This window comes from Ruditapes philippinarum, unplaced genomic scaffold (genome assembly GCF_026571515.1).
Source record: "Ruditapes philippinarum isolate M1 unplaced genomic scaffold, ASM2657151v2 ctg267_1_1_1_1, whole genome shotgun sequence".
Classification (NCBI taxonomy): Eukaryota; Metazoa; Mollusca; class Bivalvia; order Venerida; family Veneridae; genus Ruditapes; species Ruditapes philippinarum.
Window position 1 is genome coordinate 234,344 of NW_026855002.1, and position 10,383 is coordinate 244,726.

Below are 10,383 nucleotides of genomic sequence, written 5' to 3' on the forward strand. Positions count from 1 at the left end.
TTCAAAATAATATGATCATTTCTACTTATAAAAAAAAAGGCTAAAAGCTTAAAGATTCCTTCAGTATAAATCACTAATATTTTATATCATAAATTATATAATATTTTTCAGAAGAATTATTAATTCTATAAGACAACTTATTTCTTGAAATTTATCACTGAAAACTTGGTTATTATTAACATCTATAATTAATAAACCATTTCTTAGATTTATTACTCAACACTTTAATCTTATAACTTAATCAAAGTGCTGAAGGCACTGCAGTTGGGACGTACTTGAAGGATCAAAATTACCATTTTTTACTATTTCGGGGGCAGATAATTCAATGTGTGACGGGTGTTGCCAGTTGATAAATATAAAGTACACAGTTCAGTAAATGAACAGTAGTTGATACAATTATTCTATGACACACATGTTCAAATATAATATTTAGGTTACATGTACGTGTAAGTCCATCACAAACCGTTATTGGCCCTTTTTTGACAAGTACAAGTGAAATAAGAGCTGCCAGAGGAAGCTGCAAGCTCGACTATTTTAACACATGACATAATAAAGGGAGACCAAGCTATGAAAAAATAATCAATTGTGATATAAATATATTAAATTTTCTGTATCAGAATCAAGAAAGCACTCAAATGGTCAATATTTTTGCATCACATTATATGAATGTGGCCATGTCATTGAAACTTATGATGGCTTTTGTACAATGCACTCCTCATGCTAATCTCTTTCACTGTGTGAAGTTTTAATTAAATTCCTTCAATATTTTAATCCTCTCTCTGAACAAGTATCATGACATAATATAAACGGAGATAATTTAAAAACTAAGTAATATAGAATTTTGGTTATTTGACACAGCACTTCTGCTATAGTAAATAACTGTGAGTTTAATAACCAATTTAAATGTTTCAAAGATTATCCCTTCAAACTTCAAAAACAGCCTGTCAATTAAGCAGATCTTATTAATTGAGGCACACTAAGCAGAAAAATGGTCAATCAAAGGGTAGGGAAACATTTTTATTTATATTTAAATCATTTGGTTGAGAAACAACCACTTCACAGCTGTGCTTTGCTATTGAATATTTTCATTTGTTTCAATCTTGAATAATCAAAATGTAAACAATGTTCATAAGGATGAACTGTATTGTAAATTTTGAATCGAATTGAGGTCTTGTTCAAGGCAACAAAACTGTATTGTAAATTTTGCAGTTCCTTGTAATGCCTTGAAGGATTTATTTGCACCTCCTTAAAACACCATACTATGATATTTCATGTAAGTGATCATTTTCAGCTAAGGAAACAAACTGTCATAGGCAGTATCTTAATGCCAATTGACAGAAATATTTAAAGTATGTTCTTAACAAACACTTTAATAAACTGTGAGCATGCACTGACACTCTTTTATTTTAGGCTGTACTATATATGAACAAGTTTTGGACTATTTCAGTATGCAGATTAGAAATGAAAACTAAACAATTTCAGTTTCAAGCCTTTTCCTAGACATTTTGGGGAAAATTTCCTAGCACAGAAATTTTGCATCTTGATTGGGAAAAATATTCAGTACCATGTACAAGGTTGTTAATCCAACAAATTGTATATCATTCAAAGCACAAAAAAAACATAAAAATTGACAATGAAATGTGTTTTTGAACATCTTAGTCTGGTTCCATATTGAATTGGAATGGAATGAGCTTTGATAACGAGAACTTTGACTCAATTATGATTATTTTTTAACTTGGAAAAAATAAGCATATTTGGCATTATTTGCCACTGGGAATGGGTTAGGTAATTTGGCCCGTGGTGACACTGGTAAAAAGGCATATGTTTTCATGCATAATTTTTGGAAAACAGTTTGATTTGTGAAGTATACATCGAATATTATGCAAGTACCTGTTGTTTGTGATTATCTTCTTGTCTTTCTTTAATCTTATACTTTTTTAGCCACATGTACCAGCCTTTCCAAGTGAATATTGGAGTAAATACTCTTTTATTTCCATGAAAATATCAATAAAGAGATTTCATCTTCAAAATTATCTAATACTTCTCTTAGTGTGTGTATAAACAATATAAATATATGTGTATGTGCGTGCGTGTGCGATGGTGCGTGTGTGCGTGTGCGTGCGTGTGCGTGCGTGTGCGTGCGCCATAATATGATTGAGTACAGTGAGTACAGCATGTAATGACAAAAAATTTGAAAATTTATGATAATAATAATTCTCCATATTACTCCACAATATAACCACTTAAATAGAAAATGTTCGTGGCGAGCCGGCAAAAGTAAATAATTTGGTCTAAATGGGTGGATCAATATTTTATACCAGTCACATAAAATATACATTTTTTTGTTACTTTTGCTATGGCAAGTTCAATATCGATCTCAGGAATATAGGTTATGTAACTTTTGTAGAGCACCATAAGGTGGAAAATTTCGATGCTCTTGACATGGCATTTCATTGAAAAAAAATTAAAAGATTCCTTTTATAATATATTTTTTAACTCTTGTGACCTGCATATTCATTAAACTGGAACCATCTTCGTAACATTTGTAGAGGTTCTTGAAGTGGACTTTCAGGTTATTCTACATGCCAATTTCTATGTTCTAGGCATTGTAGTTTATGAGAAGAAAATTGTATAAGATTGCACTTTAAAAAGTTAATTTGTAACTCTTGTGACCTACAAAGGCATCAGAGTGACACCATTTACACAACTTTTGTAAAGGTTGACAATGCAATGCTACATGTCAGATATCTAGGAGCTGGACATTTCTATATATTTCTATATAGAGTAAATTACATCAGGGCAATTATCCAAAAGGACCAATACAAATTATTAAACATTTATTTCATCGAGTTTGCTTTAAAACAGTATTCTCACAAGTAACGTAGCCACGAGTGAAAAAAACTATTTTTAAAGTTCACGAGATAAAATAAAATTTCAACTTACACAACAAACAAACAAATTTTCTTTTTATTTTATGCTTAAAAAATTAACGTTAAAAGGAAATTTCCTGAATATTATCGTTAATATTAAAATCTGTTTTCCCTATTGAGAGCCTAAAATAGTTGAATTTCTCATTAAATACAAGAAGTCTTGGGTTGAAAACATAAGTTCGACAATCACCGTTAAATGGCGGTGATTTATTCATTTTATTAAAAAAATATGAATGATCGCTTGTTTTAATAATAAAAAAAATTCTAGTAGTACAACCATCCATCCATATTTCTGTTACTTACTGCGAATCTATTTTAGACCTGGCTTTGTTAAATGTAAGCGGCCGCAATTTTGAAAGGTGTGTATTTCACTGGAGGAAAATAATTGAGTTTGATTCAGAGGGATATCATTTGGATTTGTTAGTCATACACCTTTTTTAAAAGAAAGCAAACTTATTTGAGGATTGTAACAGACAATAAATAAGTGTAGACAGATGTGTAACCATTCAAACACTGGATAGGAAATTGGAAAACTTGGAAGCCTTACGTTGTTTACTTACTCTTCGGGCTGATGGCTGTCATTGCTTTTCAAGTTTTCATAAAACGTACGGCAGTTATTGATCGTAGGATACTTAAATTTGCCCAAATGTCATGAAGAAAAGTTTTGCATGTGGAAACAAATAATTAAAGAGACGATATTTGGTGATTGTAAATTTGAATTTTCTTCTCTTTTTTTCTAAAGGTATTTAAGTTATTTATCAATTTCAGTTTTGCTTTTTCTTTTAACAGCCTGACATTTTCAGAATTGTCAGCAAAAATAAAATTGAGTACCACATGGAAAATCCTTTAAAAGTAGTTCGTCATGAAAGTGTGATTAGAATATCATCTTGTGTCAAAAAATTAATTAGTGTCCTCTAAAGATTTAATTTTGTGACCACAACCTTATCTTCGTGGCCTCATATATATATTACCACAAACTTATTTTTACATACAACATGAAATAGCGCCGTTTCATCTCTAAACGCAATTAATATACAGCTGGCCAGTGACTCTTTCAGAAGCTAGATCAAACTAGTCGCATGGTGTGCTCGCCACAGAAGCATTGAAAACGAAGATGGCATTCAGCTTCAGACCACTCCCCTGTCCCACTCCTTGCTTCGAATCTCGTGTATAAAGTTGTATTTAGATAACTATTTTCATTTATATGAAGATATGTTATGAAAGGGACGATAAAAGATACCTGTTCCAACGGCATAGGTCAATGCATTTAAGATTTTTTTTCTTTGATAATATCTGACATATATTACTTTATTTCTTTGATGAATAATAGCACAAATAGATAACAAAACAACAAAAATGTAAGTATCAATACATGTTTCGCTTTATAAGCTTCATAAAGGGAATGGCGTAAAAGTACAAAACCCTTTTGATGAATAATGTAACTTATAATGATTATTAAATGTTTTATATTCATTAATATTCCATTTATTTCATTTACTAGTTTATGCCTATGTTTCCAATGAAGGTGAAATGACCATTTTCATTGGCTTGAATAAGTCATGGCCTTAAGATGTAAAGTCTTGAAAAGAAAATGGCGGACTATACTTTGCGATTATATCGTTTTATTTGGATTCATTTACGTGACATATATGAGTCTGTCATTATGCTCTATGAGCATAATATCGGTCTTTGTACGAAATGCTCAATTAAAAGCTCGTTTTTAACCCTAACTTACCTAATCATTTGTATACGTAAATCATATTGAAATGCATATACTTATTTTGTTGTTGTTGATCATCTTTTTGTTTGTTCGTTTGTTGTTGTTAATGTTGTTAATGTGTTGTTGTTTTTGTTGTTGTTGTTGTTGTTGCTGGTGCTGGTGTTGTTGATGATGATAATGATAAGGTTGTGGCTGTTTTTAATGTTTTTTCTTTCTTCTTCTTTTTTCATTTTTTAAAATGTTTATTAAGTCATAAAAACTGTATCAGAAAAGCGCGGAATATACTTTTCTGCCATAAACGTGACATATATGAGTCTTTCATTATGCTCTATAAGCATAATATCGGTCTTTGTACGAAATGCTCGTTGATAATCATTGCAAATGAGCAGACTATAAGTTGTATTTAAACACTTGATCAATATCAAATTGAAGACTCGCTATGAATAAACGTCATTAATCGTTCGAAAAAAATTATGTTACAAATCTTAATTTATAGAAATAATATTCTTAATATGTATGCGGATTTTAATACACGATACTTTAATTGTTTACATTCCATTGTAATATTTAAATTGTTTTACCGATATCACCGTAGTGAATGTACGAATATGTTACAAACATTCATGAAACAAGTCAAAATGAGCTTGAAAAAGATGTAGTTGAGGGCACCTGAAGAGTCCTTTCTTCGTGCCTGGAAAGTCGCTATTAAGCTGAAAGTCGCTTTTACTGACCTATACGGTGTTTAGTGGCAACGTTGCTAAAACCTCAGAACACTAACGTAAGGGAGGGCAATTTTTTAGTATATAACACTGTTGTTTGGGGAAACTTGTTTCGGTTTTAATCCTAACTGAGATTATAAAGAACTATTCCTCATGTGTAATTGTTCTCTCGCGGTGCAAGTATACGATGACGAGGATTGATAATCAGTTTTGTACAGTCCTATATACTGCTTCGACAAGGTGTGCAGAAATTACGGTATGATTAAGGGGCGTTCGGCCCGAGCTTTAAATCAGACTTATAGAATTTTACCGTGTAATGGTGAAAAGATGTGTCAGTTTGCATGGTAGGTTAAGAAGCCGATGAGATTAGTATGTTGGTGATCGTTTTTCCAATGGTCGGTAGTCAGAGGCAAACCTTTTGAGAAAATCTCAAACCATTTTGTACAATGGTTATGATGTTCGAGAAACAGGGATCGGACAACTAAGGCGTCACCTTCTTATGACTTTTTTTTGCAGGGGTGTAACCAGAGCACATGATCAGAATTTCTAGTTACCTTTGAAGGCAATATGTGTAATTTAGGGTAACCAATTGCTACTTGCATAAAATTCAGTTCAAGTCCACGACAATTGTGGGTTTTTCTGGTCTGGATGACTGACACAAATGCTAATGTCGTACCGTATAAAAGCCACTAAAATATCTAACTTATGCTATTGACTTACCAACATTTGGACGACCGGAAGTCTCGTTAACGTAGCTGCAGAGCTTAGTAGGCAGCCTCAGTTTTTTGCCAAGCCATAAGTCAAGCTCGGCATTTCTTCGTCGTGTCTAGGAATTGCTATGGACTCTACTTCAACAAAAGCCCTATAAAAATGCTCGGTTTCACGCGCGAGGAAGAGATTTTATCAGTCTGGCTTAATTTTGTTAGAAACAGTTTCAATGGGTTAACGTATATTCCAGAGAAAGCTTATGTTCCTAGAGAATGATTTTAGTCTTACTTGATCGCAAGCACGGATCAGCCCATTTGGGCAGCTGTTGTTCCAAAGGGATTGGGTGTGTGTTCACTAGGGCCACACCTATTGTGTAACCATTCAGTAGCGTGATAGAGTCTCCATTTCTTGAAATGGTCCAATAGTTGTTGGGCACTTCTTTGTTCGGGGAACAGCTTTGCAAATAAGAAAATACCCTTCATCGATATTGAGGCCTTATGTGCAGGTTAGTATAAGCAGACGTCCAAGTCTAAACGATCTAGATGCAATTGAAGGGTTTATAGTGCGTACCTGATAAAATGTAGAAGTCTAGAATACATATTATTTTTCTGTCGCAGTGGTCCTCATTCAAAGTGCAATGATATACAGAGCCTTTTCTCGTCAAGCTGGAAAGTTTTGTGGCAGATGGCACCAATTGCAGACCGGAACCGTCGACCCCCCTCATCAGTTCTCCGTTAATGTCTTCACTTGAGACTAGAACGACTGTTGAGCGGCTTCTTTGCGCGCAAAGTAGACATTAACGCATACAATACAGCTCTTGTGTTAACGTTCGTTAGGGTCACGTTTGCCTGAGCATGCCCACAGAATTCCATATGAGGTTAAATCTTATAAGCTTTTTTCATTACGCAATTTTAGCTTCAGGAAGAAGGAAACTCTATTTTGACAGCTTAACCCTTCTAGTAGAACTTTAACTAAACTTCAAGAATAAAATAAAGTTTTTTATGACGACGAGACTTAACATGCATAGTTTATAAATAAGGATTAAGAATGCTTGCGTAAAAGCAAAGGGAAGTAGATACGGCCTTCTAATGAACATTGAATTTACTATCAGACTATTCAGACTACTTCAGTTAGTATGCCCGAGACACCTATGAGTAATCTATTCTCTGCAGTTTTACAGTAGTCATCTATTTTCGGGTTGGGGAGTACAATGCAAATAAAGTTGACATAAATATGAATAAGAGCCTAGGCATACAGGATATAACTTTTGGTCCAGAAGATGAACATATAATTCTTCTCTTAAGGTTTTCAAACGCAGACCAAATTGGAAAGGGGGCATCGATAAAAATTTCAAAGTTGAAAGATAGTAGTTCATGTCCAATAGAACAGCTTAAAAGATATATAGAATAAAGACCAAGTTCCTCTGTTATGTCACTTAAACGGTCATCACCTGACTATGGACCAATTTTCAGCAGTCCTCAAGAGAGCAGTGTTTGCGCTGGACCCCCATTTGCATGCATGTAAATCACACAGTTTCGCTTGGGGCAGCTTCTTGTGCTGCCAAACGGAGATGGTCAGTAGAGCAAATTAAGCAGTCTGGTAGATGGTCCTCTGATGCGTACAAATCATATATTCAGTCAGATTCAGCCTGCATAACGTGTACATAAATCATATATTCAGTCAGATTAAGCCTGCATAACGTGTACATAAATCATACATTCAGTCAGATTAAGCCTGCATAACGTGTACATAATGCATGATTTTTTTATAAAGGAGGAACTCCTCAGTATTATTTTTTCTAGTGTTTAGTGCATGAAAGTATGCATATACATGTATATATTTTCCCCTTCTCATATTGACACTGGAAACTAACAGCTTTCAAGTTATTTAAGGTTCACCTGTAGTATGGTTGGTGGGGTCATCCATTTTAAAGAGGGTTTATCCGGTAGCAAGGCAGATACCAGAAGATGGCAGTCTAGGTTTAAATCCCATTAATAGCGGCAGGGTTTTAGTGGTTTAACACTAAGTAGGACACGAAGAAAACTGTGTATAGTTTTGAATGTGGGTGATCCACCTCAGTACTTGATTCTACATGTGGAAGGTAATGACTTGAAGAACACGCCAATCAAAGATCTCAAGACAATCTTTAAACGACTGGTTTCTTTCATAAAAGAGCAGTAGCCGTTGGTTACTATTATATGGTCAGAGATTCTTCCTCGTGACTGGGACAAAGAAACAAAAGGGCTACAAGCGGCCCGTAAATAGTTTAACACTTATTTCGTAAGGGTAATCAAAAACAGTGGGGGCTTCTTTTTGCGCCATCGCAATCTAGTTCAAGTCGATTAGGTTAATTATGTCCCAGGGAAACATTTATCTGAGGCATGTAACATGATTTTTATCAATGACTAGAACACATATTAGTGGGGCAGCAATCATGGTTATTATAATTTGGAGTCATTTCTTAATCAATTGTGAAACCAGTGCCTGGATTTTGGCCCTACTTGTACTTTTGGCGAGGATCCCCATATTCTTACATGTCCTTGCTGCTTTTGTTTGCCGGTAGGACTGTCCTGCAAGTCCCATTTGGCCATCAGCTTCGGCCAAGTTTAATTTATTAGAGAGGGGTTACCATGTTTTTTCCGGACCCGCTTTTGTTGCTGTATGCTATAAAAGGTGCCATATCGCTACGTTGCGTCGCCAACTAAGTATTAACATAAAAAAGTAATAGAGTATGAGTAGGATATATGGATTTGCTGCTTGAAAGATTTGCTGTGTTCTGTTTTGATATAACATTTATGCTGATTTTTTAACGCAATGTTTAAAAAGTTTGTGCTGATAAAAAGATAAATAATTTGTGCTGATTTTAACAGAAACTGTTTTGCTTGTACATATCTATATAGTTATATGCTTATGGAGGATTCACACCAATAATTTCGCCAAACATAGGATTAGATATAATATGATGTTTAATGGAAATAATATGATAAAAATTGCTTTGGTGTTTGTGTAAGGTTTTTATCTTTTTTACATTAATATGTACGATGACCAGAGGAACCACAATGGAAATTGCAGTTAAACAGTTTATCTACTAAACCCCTTACAGACAGGGAGAAAAGGCGGAACAAGCTTCCCAAATATTAAGTCAAGTCTATTTCACTATATCCCATCTTTCTCACATGTCAGTTATTGAAATGCACTGGTTATTGCTGTTAAACAAACAGTTTATCTCTATGCCTTACAGACAGGGAGAAAGGCGGGACAAAATCTCCAAATATTGGTCAGGTCTATTACACTATATCTCGCCTTTCTCATCTGTCAGTTATTTTGGCTACCAAACAAAGATACTTTTTTGCTTTAACTGTAAGATTTTAATCAGTCTTTTTTTCTAATTAAGCTTCAAAAGGAAATAATGTCTCTTTTCAAAAGTATGCACAACAATTTTTGTTTTGTTAGAGTTTTATGTTTTTTATTGGACATGGATTTGTTAGAGTACCATCTGCTTTAAGAGAAAAAAATGTGTAGAGTCTTGTAATATATCAATTTTTTAATCATTTAAACTACTTTTACTCCCCCGATAAAAACTGTGTGCCGCATCAAATTCGAGTTAATGCCCAGTTGGCAGCTCTTAATTTGATACCACTTCTTTTGCCAAATTCTTATTTGACCAGTTGATGCGTAAAATGTTTCACGCAGACAGTGATCATGTTGCTAATTCGTTTAGATTACCTCACCAAGACGTGATACTGTAGTTTTAACTCCACGTTAGAATTGCGTTTAAAGACGTTTTCGGTAGTTTTCTTTGCGCATCGTTATGCGCTTCCAAGAAAGATAATCACGAATAAATTACTCTTCAAATGAAGGTCAAGTTGAATAGTATTCGGATAAGTGTTTAAATTTCGACTATAAGCAAATAATGAGTAAATAATACAGAATAGATATTTCTAAAAGTTCAAAAGGAGATCGGTTCAAAAGAATAAGAGGTCATTTAGACAACATCACATAAAGGATTTCTCCAAGCATTAGTACAACAACATTGATGATAATTCTGCGCGCGTTACCCCACCCACTTGTGGTATAGTGACGAAAGTGCGTCGCGACTTGATTACTGGCAGACAACTGGGCAAAGAAGTTTAAAATGATATATTTTAAAAGTGGTGAATAAAAAAACAAAATTAATATCTAAGAAATGTTCCGAATTTCATAATTTTCCTTGTAAATTTCTGAATACTTGCTTACTGTTCGGGTATGTTAGTCGAGTGAAAAAAATAATATGGCCCTAGATATGTTTTAAAAAGATATCCAGTAT

General features: G+C 33.9%; 1 protein-coding gene across 3 annotated transcripts in view; it reads left to right on the top strand.

The window, feature by feature from the left end:
• LOC132741780 (uncharacterized) overlaps positions 1-10,383 on the top strand; it is a 95,362-nt gene that overhangs the window by 6,998 nt on the left and 77,981 nt on the right. The window lies entirely within an intron of this gene.